Genomic DNA, 14,123 nt, shown 5'->3' on the forward strand with positions numbered 1-14,123 from the left:
TTCAGCCCTTGGAGTAATGAGCTTCAGGAAAAATCAAACAAGTTAATGGAAATTCTTCCTGCCTAGAAGTTGGGAGATAATCAATGAAAATGAAATGATTTAAGAAAGTTTTGGTGGTATTTGAAGTTGTGTGTATCAAACTGAGAAGTGTATCACAAAAATGCTTCCTAATCTTGCTTCCCAATCTGTGCTTATCCTTCTGAGACAGTCACAAGGATCCAATTTCCTCTAAATCAGGGCTGGAAGGATGCTCAGGCAGACCACCCTGAGGTGATGATTGCCTTCCTCAGGAGATGGCCACATGCACAAGGTCCTGTGGGAGGAAATGAATGAATTGCCTATTGTGCTTTGAGACTCAAACAAGGTTTAAAGGTGATTTTCCAACATGTTAGGGGTAATCATCACAGCGTGGTAGCCAGGCCCTGGTGGTCCCACCCTTCCTAGAATCAGTAACGTCTTCCCCTGTTGAAATTACATAAACACTTGAAGCTTTTCTTCTGTCCTCAGAATTCCATCTGTCTGCCAAGATTATGGTTATTTGCAATGAAAATTTGGCTACTTGAAGTCTTTATTAAGGAGGTGTTGGCTGTACCCTTTCTTCTGCTGCCTTGTTTGTAATCTTATAATTTACTGTCCTCTTTTAGGTCCTCCTGGCATCAAACACTGCCTCTGGGAGCTCTCACAGCAAGAAAAGGGTGTATCAGTGTGTTTGCTACACTAAATCGTATACCTAACTAGGAACTCACTCCAGGGTCAACTCCCTAGAGAATTCTCAACAGAATTTCTCCTAAAGGTGGATGTAAAGCTTGAGAAGCTTCACTTTCAGGAAATGTCTTGACCTTTGGCCCCTTAACACTATGTTATCATATTGCTTTTGGAAATCAAAACCATCATTTTTCTCTAGTACATGAGTGACTTTGAATGTGTTATTTCCTACTAGAGACATTCTTGTCAGTAGCAGATTGGGGGACACTGAGAAACTCTGAGGAGTTGGGAAAACAGGTTGCTTATTGTATGGTTTTTTTGGGGACAACAAAACCAGTAGACAAAGAAAATGATTAGGCGTAAGCAGTTGATTGAGACCTGGGTACAGAATCCTTCCTGGAACTGAAGTGGACCTTCAGAGTTGTCCTGAGTGGGACTAAGAGGATTTGGCCTTTACAGTCCTGCATCCCACAGTCATTGGCTGGTGAGTTCTGATAGTGTTTGAGGAACAGGAAGAGACTTTCACTGAGGAGCAATCTGATTGTAGAATTGCATGTCTAGCACAGCTGACCTTTGCTTCATTCAAATTTGCCCATTTTATATTCAAAATAAGTCTTGAACACTCTTCTGGACTCCCACTTTGGTTTTTCAAGACAGGGTTTCTCTGTGTAACCTTGGCTGTCCTAGAACTCACTCTGTAGACTAGGCTAGCCTCAAACTCACAGAGATTCACTTGAATCTGCTTCCCGAGAGCTGGAATTAAAGGCTTGCAACACCATAGCCCAGCATGGACTTTTCTTAAGGCAGACTAAGAATCAGTAGAGTAAGTTCTATGATGGTCAGTTACTTCCTGATGGTGTGTCCTAGAGCCTCAGCCTTGGATAATCTTAGTCTTTGATTATTACCATACCGTTATCAAATCAGAATTACTGCACTTTTTCTTTTCTATTTGCAATTCTAAATGGTCACAGGAACAACCAGGAGTGGGCTACCTGGTGCCAGACTTACTCTTCACTGCCTTATTGTATAACAGTGGCCCTCTGATACCTGCTGATAGGTTAATTACCTTGCCAAACCTCTAACTCCAATAACTCCTCCTCTTGCCTTCTGGTTCTTTGTCAAAAAATGATATTGTTAGGGTATATATTGGCAGAAGTGCTCTCCCTTTAAGAGCCACAATCACAACACATATGGCATCTGTATTTGTACAGAAGGGATGTGTAAATTGTTCTAGTGAATCACTGGGAGATATGAAAATTAGGATCACAGTTGCTTCTACCCTTAATTCCTCGATTCAGGCCCCCTTTTATTGGAGGAAAGGAGGTACAGCATCATATCCAGCTGGTCCTAGAAGACAGTGTTCCATCTTGGCTTTAGGAATTGTCCCTGATCTGGGAGTTCAGTTGAACTTTCATAAAGGGCACTCTTTTCTTTATAACAAGGAAACATAAACATTCATCTGTCATTATGGTGGGATCATATATCTGCTGTGCTTGCTAGTGAGTTCTGATGAATTATTATGAAAGATCTTATGCCATTACTTCAAACACTCCATACACCATTGGATAGTGTGCCAGCTAACCCCTTACTCACAAGAAAGGCAAATTAAGTGAGACACTGGTCTCTTCAGGGAATGGTGCCCTAATGTAAAATGTTAAAGTCAGGTTGGATACTGACCAGCATCAAGCAATTCTTGATAATAAGTAAGAGACTGTCATCACTTTGACACATTCATAGTCTTCATTCTCACCAATGTAACTACTTTGTTCATGTACCCATTATGTCAGCTTTTAGGTACAATATGTAGGATCTACCAGAGATGACCACTCAGACACAGATCATAACCAACTGAATGTCTTTATTCTTGCTGGCTGGACTGCACTTGGGTATTCAGAGACCCAGGGGTAGCCCTGAGTGTTCAGAGCACAGGGTTTTCAAAGGCAAAAGCCATATCCTGGCATCTTACATGTCAGTTGCAAGTAAGCAGTTTAACAGAATTTAAAATAAGTTATCTGGGGCATCATGATCTTGGGGGTAAATTTTCATGGGATTCTACATCAAAGAGATCAAATTCTAGTTGAAATGATTTTAGCAAGAATACAAGATAGAGGAAACTGAACTGTTTTGCTCTGTCACAGATAGACAATGACAAAGTAGACATGACCAACTGTTTTTGGCTACCATGCTCTTTAGTACCCTTTGTGTGTTGGATGCTATCTGGTGGGTTCATTGTGTGATATAAACATTTTTTGATTTGAGTCTACTCAAATATTTATTTAAATTCCTTCATCATGGCATCCCTGATATTCCTACTTTTCTTTCTTTAGACTGTTAATAGGACTGCTAACACAACCTTTGGCTACTGATGAGTCTATATAAGTTGTCTGACTTAGGATCACTTCTCTTTCTACATAAGGGTAACAGTCATCTGAAAGAAAGTTAGCTTGTGTCCTCAGATCTTTACCAGTATTCTAGATCTTGTCTATTGAGTAAGTGCTACCAAAACTATAAATTCTCATATCAGACTCCATATTATGCTTAGTTTCCTTTCACAAATATCCTCGCCATGGAATCTGATGCTTATTTCTCTCACCCGACTGGTGAACAGTGTTTGCTGCTCATTTAGGGTATCTTTCTTCCCTTTTTAGAGAATCTAGTATGTCCTTGGCTTAATTACACTGAAACCTAGCCTTAGCTGTCTGCCAAGCAGCCACAAGAGGAAGCAGGGACACATCCTGAGAGAGACACACATTTCTTGCAGAGACAAGGCTCTGAATTGCCTTCCTGTGAGAGTGGAGGGTTGTGAGCTCTTGGTGAGGGTGGGGCATCTCTGCAGTCTTGTAGGTTGTTAGGGACTCTTATAATCCAAGACTTCTGTGAGCTTCTACTTAGACATCTAATGAATATGTCAAGGTCTTATTATTTTCCAACCAGGGCCCTAATCTTGCCTTAGGCCTTCTCTCTTGATTAGAAATTTAACTTTCTGCAGAGCTTGGATACTTGGATCAGTAAATTTTAGTTCTGGTTGTCAGTTTATGCCCTCCTTTAGATAAAATGGGACTTTCTGTATGTTACCTAAAAGGTCCCATCCTATCCCTGATCTAACTTGCCTTCAATGTGCTGAGAATTTCTGTCAGCTTTCCCATCTTTCTTTTAGAAAATGGCTGTAACATTTTATTGTCCTGCAGCTTCTATGCCCACCTCTTAAAGTCTCCACATGCAGCATGAGCTAGTGCATTCTGTCAGCATTTGCAGCATCTCACCTCACCAGTGAGAAGTGAGGTTTTTGTTTTGTGGCTGGGCAGGCCCTGCTCCAGTGAAGCAGCAATAGATCCAGTTCCAACCCCCATATTACTCCGTACCTTCTCAGACTACCTCTTTATAGTCTTTCTGCCCACTTTGTGCATAGATTCCCAGCCTTGAGGAGCCGTGGGTATTTGAGGAAGTCATCCCATATAGGACCAAGTGCTTTATCTCACTTTCTGAATATTGCCCAGTTGTGGGGGTCTCTTTGTTAATTTACACTCATATCTTAAAGGTTCAAGTTTAGGATGAGAAAGTGAGTAGAATCAGAGTCAAGCAATCTGGGTTGAACCAGTCAGGTACAACCTGTGTGATCTGGACCTGCAGTCACTCTTTCTGGCCTCCAAGAAATTATATATACTTGCTCCCCAGTGCTGTGAGAAACAACTGATATGAACAGAGGGAGCTGTTTTCTGTTGTATTTCTCTAGAACAAATTCTCATAGTTATGGTTCATGTTTAAATGTATTCCTCACAAAACGTGTTGGAAACTTCTTGAATGGGTGAGCAGAGATTATAAAAGGTCATAAGTTCAGTCTCCTGCTCTCGTGCCCTTTCCGCCACGATCTGGTAACAGCACAGAGGTCTTGGCCAGAAGCTAGCCATTTCGTTTTGACCTTCCTAGGCTCCAGAACTATAAACTAATAAATTTTTTGTTTGTGAAACTTACTTAGTCTCAGATATCTGTGATAATACTACAAAACAGACCAAGACATTTATATAGAGAGGCAATGATTTGATTTATAAAGGTAAACACGATGGGATCCATGGGATCTGCTCTTAAAAGTCTGGAGAGCTTGTAGGGTGATGAATAAGCCATGGGAACCAAGGAGCCCTGTTGGCATCTGATCCCTACTTCAGCTGCTTATTGCCTACATGATTTTATGCACAGTATTTAATCTCTCTATGCCACCATTTCTTGCCAAAAGAATCAAGAGTTTTAATCACTGTTTTGACACTAGGGATTGTGAAAGTGAACAAAATACAGAAACTCCCTGGTTTTATATGAAGATCTAATTATAAGATAAGTACCTATTCTTTATATGTGGATAAAACAACTTTTCATGTACAATATGTGGACAATAGTGCATATAAAAAGTACATACGGACATTTAACATTGCTATATTACATAAAACATATACAATCTATTTGTATCTAACTCTCTGTCTCTTTATCTCTGTACCTTTGTCTCTCTTAAAAGAGAAATACACAGAGATGAAAACTGTATCAGGATAGTCAATTATCCTTCAACATGGCATGTTTTAAGTACCAACTCTAAAATATCCAGGCTTCACAGAGTATTGAGGAAATACTTAGGAAATATTTAGGAAACTGAAATGGTTTCTTCTTACTCTCACTGGTGCCTATCTTGATTCTAGCACCTCTGTGTGACAATTTAACCCTCTCTCGGCTGGTTCTGGGGTCCTTCTACTTGCCCACTTAACTTCCTATTAACTTTGAATTGTATTAACTTCTTTGTGGGATTCCCCTATAATTCTGCCCACCCAATCCATAATTACCTGGCATACATAGGCCTTTGCCCAGGTCTTTTCTACAATGTGTTTTGTCAGTGTCAATCATTGGCTGTCACCATTGATGCTCTGCATTATAGGTCCTGTTTTTCACACATAGTTATCTTTCCACAGATTGAAAACAAATGGCAGGGATGATGTCATATGAGTTTTTACCTTTCCTTCAAATACCTTTGCACGATGGCTATTTGCATTTACTACTGTTTGGTTTTCCTGTGCTTTCTGTTTATAGAAGCCACAGAGAGTTTGATGCTGAGGATACTATCAGTCTAATGGTTTGGGGGAGGAGTTGGGATGGTTCCCTGCATGAAAGGGGTGGGGGTGGGGTAGTGTAGATAACAGTAATTATGGATGGGTTGAGTCTAAACACTGCAACCTGCTAATTCTGTGAAATTAGCTTGTAAAACTACCTTGGGGGATGGGAAGCAGTGTCTCCACTGGCTTTTGGCTTTTGTTATTATGAGCTAACCACATGCAGGTGGAAAACATAACTTAGCAAATGCAGTGAGAATTGCTTCTCAGTGTTAGGGATTAGTTTTCATCTTGCTACTGCAGTGTTCAGGAATCAACAGGCAACACTCAGAAGCTTGTTAGAACTGGAGCACTTGAGTTTCACCCAAGCTACTGTGTTAGACTTTACACCTTAGAAAGGAAGTCAGGCTTTTTCAATGTGGAAAAGCACTGAATTCTAATCTTGAATGTTAAACGTTTTCTATCTAGGATGTTCTCTAAGCCAATTAAATGCGAGTTTACAGATGGGGCCCAGTATTTGTGAAGCTCCTCAATATTAGGAAGCTCAAATATGAAGTCATTTCTGATTGGTAAATATTTGGATGGGGCAGATATGAATTTGTTTATCTTTGAAGCAGTTTTTTCCCTTGTTATTGCTGTTCCTTGTCCTCTTCCGCCTTCTTCTCTCTCCTCCTTTGTGTGTGTTTGTGGATGGATATTCATATTCACATGGGTGTATGTGCGGATGCCAGTTCATGTGTGCATGTATGCATGTGGAGGCCAGGGGCCAGTCTCCTGGGTTTGGCTCAGGAGCTGTCTACCTTTCATTTTGAGACAGGGTATCTCATTTTGAGTTCACTGGTTAGATTCTGCTGACTGTCTGGTGAGCCTCAGAAATATGTGTGTCTCTACTTCTCCACTTGGCCTGCTGTTCCTTTTTTAAAGGTGTGTGTGTGTGTGTGTGTGTGTGTGTGTGTGTGTGTGTGTGTGTGCCTGAGTGTATGTATGTGTATGACATGCATGCAGGTATAGTCAGAGGCCAGGAGAAAGCATTGCATTCTCTAAAGCTGGAGTTACAGGAAGTTTGAATCACCTTACTTGGGTGCTGGGAACTGGTCATAGGTCTTCAACAAGGGCAAGTGTTCTTACCCAAATAGCTGGATCTTCATTTTCTCCTGTCTGTCCTGTCTGTCTGTCTTCCTTTCTCTCTCTCTCTCTCTCTCTCTCTCTCTCTCTCTCTCTCTCTCTCTCTCTCTCTCTCTCTCTGTCTCTCTCTCCCTCCCTTCCTCCCTTACTACCTCCCTCCCCCTCTCTTTCTTTCTTTCTTTCTTTCTTTCTTTCTTTCTTTCTTTCTCTCTTTCTTGTTTATTTGCTGTTTTTTAAAAATATGGTTTCAGGTATTTAATTCATATCATCCTTAATCCCTCCATCTCCTTCCTCTTACTTTTTCCTCCTTGCTTCTCCTTCCCTTCTTATCTTTACTATATACCAAATGAGTGTTAGAGGAGTTGATAAAACTGAACACATAAGCCAAATAAACCCTTTGCTCCCAAAGTTGCATTTGTTCATTTCGTTTACCACAGCAGTAAAAAGGCAAACACAGGCCGTAAGAAGTGAGGTTGTCTATCAGGACATTGGGGATCTATGTGGTCATTGTTTCATGGGACTAATGAAACAATCAGGTTGAAGAGGAAGACTTCTTTGAAAATGAAACTATATGGTTGTCTTAGTTTGGGTTTTTATTGCTGTGAAGAGACACCATGACCACAGCAACTGCTATAAAGAAAATTTAATAGAGGTGATGGTTCACAGTTTCAGAGGTTTAGTTCATTAGCATTATGATGGGAGCATGGCCGCATGCAGGCAGACACGGACAGCTACATCTTGACCAGAAGGCAGCAGGAAGTTGACTGTCACACTGAGTGAAGCCTGAGAAAAGAGACCTCAAAGTCCTCCCCTACAGTGACTCACTTCCTCCAACAAGACCACACCCCCTTATAGTGCCACTCCCTTTGGGTGTCATTTTCTTTCAAACCACTGCAATGGTTATGTATTACTTGTGATTGAGGCTGAGGTGAGAGATTTTGTTTCCTGTTTTGTACTGTGAAACCATCCTTTCCATTCATAAATGTGAAATCCAACATGTCCACCAGGTCATTCCTGAGTTGGTGAGGATAGAAAATGATCTCTCAGCTCCCTTCATAACCATACCTAATCAGAATATAGTATATTATTTCTACACATTCTTGGAAGAACAGAAAGATTCTGTGGTGAAGCTAAAAGTCACATTAGAACTTAGTATTGTGAGCTCACTAGATGTAAACATCTTCTGTTAAAATCAGTATAATGTAAAGGTAATACATGCCATCTTTTTTTTCCTACATGTGGCTTTGTCAGAGGCACATAATCAAAGGAGAAAGTCAAAGAGACTGAAATCCCTTAGTATTTCCAGTAAACTAGGATGCAAAGGCAGTGTACAAATGCCAGTCTGATGGTTGCAACATAGAATCTAGATACACTTGAGGGTAGGGGTCCTTAAAAAATGGTTAAGGCAAGTCCTCCCTCACTAATGGGGAAACTGAAACCCAAAGAGATTATTAAGCTGTTTTCCCAAATTTTCCATGCCCTCCAATGGCATTAAGTGGACACTATTATTATATTTTAGTTGTCAAATTGGTTGCATTGAGAAATCCCTATGAGATTAGGAAAGTACAAGTGTGAGTGTTTGTAAGGGTATTTCCAGAGATAATTGTCTAAGCAGGGCTGTGAAGAGGGGAACCCACCCTCAACATAGGTGGCACAGTCACATATGTTAGAAACTTAAATGGAACTAAAGAAACAAAAGAAAAAGCCATCACCACAGGCATTCATTCGTTGCCTGCTCCCTGACTGCCATGTATGTTGTTCTACTCCGCCACTACCCCTGTCTCTGAAACTGTGAGCAAAGTCTATGCCTTGGTTTTTAAGGCATCTTTAAGATACATTCTTAATTAAAGTAGAATTGCATCACATTTCCCCTCATTTCCTCCATACAATCTCTCCAGGCTACCCTCCCTTAAAGCCAGATCATGTCCCCATTTCAAGTTGGCAGCCCCTTTTTCTTTGATAGTTGCGCATGCGTGTGTGTGTGTGTGTGTGTGTGTGTGTGTGTGCGCGCGTGCGCGTGCATGCGCACAAATATATATAAATACAACATACTGAGTCAGGAATTTCCACTCTGCACTGGACAGCCTCCTTCTTCCAGTCAGTTGCCTTTAAGTTTTTCAGGTGCGACCCTGTGAAAATTTGCCCCTTCCTTGTTAGCATTCCCATTGATATTGCTGTTATGTTGGTCTTGTTTATGCCATAATTTCTAAGAGAGACTGTTTCCCAGCAGACTTTCTGATGTTCTGGTTCCTTCAGTCTTTCCAGCCCTCTTTTGGGATGTTCCATGAGCTACCTGTGCAGGAGCTGTGATATAGATGTATCCATTGGCGCTGGGCTTCTCATCATCTGTTGATATTTTTTGGTCAGGAATTTTCTCACGGTGGTGAGAAAGCTGACTCACTCATATTTATATACTATTAAGCTTCTTGGTTAATGTAGCAGAGAGCCTATTAATTGAGGACTTTGTGGAACATTATAGATACTCCCCACTCCTCTGCTGGAAGCTACTTCCTTCTGAGAAACTACTCTTTGCTTTTGGTTATTTAGCTTATCAACTATCTACCTTTGACCCTGTTGAATAATTAATTCATGGGAGGAGAGAAAAATATACTTAAATACAAGCCTAACCTTTCCCCTCTCAGCTTTTTGGCTGCAGTTTTGGAGAAAGCAAAGGCTGTTGGAAAGGCTGAGATGACATTAGGAGATTACTTGGTAAGTTAGTGGATGGTGTTTGTTTTAAAATGTTAATTCCAGAAAACATCAAAGGCTTGCTCCAAAAATACATTGGTACTCTTATCCTACAAAATTTCCCATGCTTCATGATTTAAAATCAAACCTTACTTACTCACATAAGTCACTAATCTTCAGTCTATTGATTCATCTTATTGTTTGCGTTTCTGGGAAAAGCATTATGGAACCTAGGTATTAAGTTTTATATTTGAAAATGTGTATGAGTGTATAAGTAAAAGGAGGTACCTTCCCAAACTTTCCTAAACTGAGAATGTCACCATATGTGTGAACAAATGCCCTTCTAGTCGATACTGGGTGTAAACCACTTGAAATATTGGAGGATGGCCAGTATTTCATCATCTTGCCCCATGTCTTTGCACACAGTGTCATGCTCTCGCGTGCTGTTCCAGAGCAATGAAACGCCAAAGGCTTGTACAAATTCCTATGATGATACACCTCTTTACCTGGAGCGCAGCTCCTATAGTCCACACAGCTACTTTCCCAGCTGAAAAATGCTGGGGAACCAGCATGACAAGGCCTTCATAAGTACCTGCTTACAGTTACTGGCAAACAGCAAGCACAATTAAATTTCAGTATTGAGTCACTTGTCAACTGATCAGACTGTCTTCAGCTCCTACCACTGAGTTTGCAGGCTGCGTAGGATTTTGCCATATTGAGCTTAGTTTGCATTAATAGATGTGTGCTGTTAAATTCTAGAGAAGCCACATTCTTTTAATAGTGGGTGTATGCTGGTGCTTTAAATCATGTGTGATACCCACCTCTCTAGTTTCTTAGCTGTGAGTCTTTGATTCCAGAAGCATCCACTACAGACATTGATCTGGTGTGGACAGACAAAATGTGTGGACTTTTTGCTAGTTAAAGAACCTACACAAATACCAAATGAGTCTCCTCCACGCACGAGTCTTTTCTGTCACTTCAGTGGGAGTTTTATGTGGGAATAAAGAAGAGAAAAATGTCACCCAGAGTGTGTCTGATCATGATTTAATATCTAAGCCAAGAAATCTTGAAGTACAATTCCTCCACCCACATAACACTGAATCATTGACTCATGCAGGCAAGAGGCCTCCAAATAAGCTTTTGCAGTTCTTCAGAGTGGAACAAACTAGAACTAAGTTAATTTGATAACTCCAAATGACCATCACAGGAAATCCTCTAATCAGCTATGGTGTCTAATTGAAGGGTAAATGGTAGGATGGTCACAGTTTACTTTCTATCTTCCATTGTAAGAGGACCATAAAAGTTACAGCCAGAGTGTGCTGACCGAGACAGACGGGGAGAGAGAGAGAGAGAGAGAGAGAGAGAGAGAGAGAGAGAGAGAGAGAGAGAGAGAGAGACAGAGAGAGACAGAGAGACAGAGAGACAGAGAGAGAGGCAGAGAGAGACAGAGAGGCAGAGAGAGACTGAGAGAGGCAGAGAGAGACAGAGAGGCAGAGAGAGACAGAAAGAGAGGCAGAGAGAGACAGAAAGAGAGGCAGAGAGAGTACTCAAACAACTGTTTTCATAGGGTGAAAACAGAGTGAGAGGAATTAGAGAAGACAAGTGGGGCAGATATGAGAATCAAATGATTTCTCTACCCAATTAATTGCAACTTTCTGTAAAGTTTATATATATTCATTGAAACTTCGTGTCCATCTAACTTAAATTACCATGAAAGCAAATATATGTAACCAACAAACTCAACTATGTTTTATTAAAATAAATAATGCAGTTTATGGGATCAGTTCACAGAATTTAAAAGCAGCCCTAGTCTGGTTTTCCTTGGGAATAATTACATGACTCAGTCACTGGACACCAACTAAGCCAAAGCAGAATTATTAGAAATGAAAGGAGAGCATCCTAGGATCCCTTTATCTGGCCTGTAAGTCGCTAAATTGGTATAAAACTGAATGGGATCTAAGGTTGCAGCATGAAGCAGTAGAGCGCATTCCTAAAGAGAGAGGTGCGTTGTGCTTACCAACCTGCTTCAATCCATCAACTGAAGAGAGCCATTTGAATGTATTTTACAATCTGTTTCCTAGTGTGCACGTATCTTCAACCATTCCATAATCTTGCCTTTTCTTCTCAACCAAGCACATTTCAACTCTAGACCCAGTTCTGCACACATGGCATAGCACTACATTCTCACTAATTCCAACAAGAGGAGTCTTCGTTAGCCACTTTTAAATGTATTCTTTGTAGCTCTACAAGTAGCCCATGCTGGGTATGGTGGGTAGAACCCTGTTTTTTAGAACCTTGGATGAGAGCCTTTACAATTATTTTAGGGTACCTAGAGTTCACTTGTGGACTAAATAAAAATAATCTTTCAAGGCCAGAAAATACAACAGAGCATTACATTTCAGATAGGCCTTTAGTACCTTAATAATAGATTTCTTTTTACCCTTAAACTGAAGCTCACGTATATTCTATCTAGAATGGTACTTTAGGGTTTCTTATGATCATAACATGCACTGAGTCTGTCTTCTTCATGTTGCTCTGAACTAGGAGACTTGCCAACTCAATTAAAGTTGGTGAGTAAATTGTTTCTCTCTCTGCCAGTGTTGTTTCCTCCCCTGCATATGTAAGCAGGGTGATTACCACCACCCCACCTGTAGGAAGAACTATGAATGAAGAGGAAGTCCTGTGCAAATACAGATGCTATTGAAGGCAAGTAATATCAATTAGAACATTCTACTTTTCATTTAAGTTTAATTTAAGTTGATGGCCAAGAAAACTGTGCCCACAGAAATAAAATTTGAAAGCTTATTATGTAATACCATTTCTGGATAGGGAGAAACCCACCTATGATGTTTCCTTCTCATCTGCAAGAATGTCAAGCTACTGAGATACTAACATGGGTTTTTATCATCCTTCATCTTCTTGAGGATGTGTCTGGGCATTAGAAGATCAACCATTGCAGACTAGTGTGGGCGTTACTAATGTGGATGCTGAGGTTATTTGAAAAGAAGGTTTTACAAGTTGTTGGCCCCAAGAATTGATAGGAGTCTCAAAGTTGGAGATCATGCGATAAATCACACAAGGTAGAGACTTGCCCACTGATTCATTACCATCCTATGATCTTGAGCAGAGTGAGTCCCAGTCAGTCAGCCAGCCAGCCAGCCAGCCTGCCAGCCAGTAGAAGTAATCTGTTTGACTGATCTAGATGAAAGACAACTGCCATTTTGGATCTACTGGCTATAAAAAAGTAAGTGGAAAACTAACTCAAAAGTTTAAGACCTGCTCATAATTTAAGAAATTACTACTCAACACAGATTCATTTATAGATTAACTTCCTAATAAGTATCCTCTAAATCATAAACAAATAGGAGGAATTCTTGGAGTTACTATTTGTATCAACTAGCAAGTGACTAAACACATCTGAACTTTTATCAAATCCTTCTTCAGTTCCTGATGGGTCTTAATCATATGAAAGTCTTTTACTATTATAATCTGTCAAAAATAGAATAAAATCAGCAGCAGGATTTTGGGTCTCCTTGGGTAGTTTGGTATTCCTATATTCTAAGAAAACTTAAATCTAATACAAACAGGTCTTATACAATATTCTGTAACTTGAGACTTATATTAAAGATATTTATAAAATCAAAAAACAGATATGTAGAAAGAGAACTATGATGCTTGATTTATCTAAAATGAATACATGTTGCTAATTCTTGAGAGTTAAGCTAAGATAAAATTAATTTTAATTTGCTGCTATGAAATAAACAATACACTGAAATGTTCTTAATTCCCTCTTCAATAGTCTAGTTTTTCCCAGCACCATGGAGCTCTCTTTAAACATGCAACTGCTTTGTGGTGGTTTCTAACTCTGCATAATCACTAATGGAAAAAGAACCTGAAGCAACTACACACTGAAGCAGAAATATGCCTTCCTGTACACTGTCACTTTAGGAGGGCACCACTCAACCCTGATGATGGTTGCTGAGCACTGATGAAACCTTGAATAGGACTCCATTAGATGCTTTTATCCTAATCCTAAATCTATTGGTCTGAAGACAGGGAGTATCACCCAGTATTTAGATACAAAGTAGTTGGGTTCCAGCTGTTGTCCCACCTCTGGCAAGCTTTCTGACCTTAAGCAGGAAAAGGATAACCTGAACTTTGTTATTATTAGTGGATTCTGTGACCTTGGCAAACCGCTTAGTCACTAAGTCTGCATTTACCTGTCTTTAAAGTGGAATTCTATTTGTTTTCTTCCTTGCAAGGATGTTATGAAAATTAATGAGATAATATTGGTGATTTGCTCCGAGTCTCTTAGAAGAAAAGCACACTTCAAAGAGCAACACCATTATATTGTTTTGCAATCAAGCTGTATGTTCTTCTCCTTCAATTATCTCTTCAACTGTTGTGTTTACCTCAACAGTTAGGTGTGTCTAACTGGTCAAGGTAACACTTACATGTATTGCCTTTCCATATTGGTGTTAGTTTATCCTATTTTGCATCTATTCCCAAATTGGTTTC

Source organism: Mesocricetus auratus, unplaced genomic scaffold (genome assembly GCF_017639785.1).
Source record: "Mesocricetus auratus isolate SY011 unplaced genomic scaffold, BCM_Maur_2.0 Super-Scaffold_100020, whole genome shotgun sequence".
NCBI classification, from domain to species: Eukaryota; Metazoa; Chordata; class Mammalia; order Rodentia; family Cricetidae; genus Mesocricetus; species Mesocricetus auratus.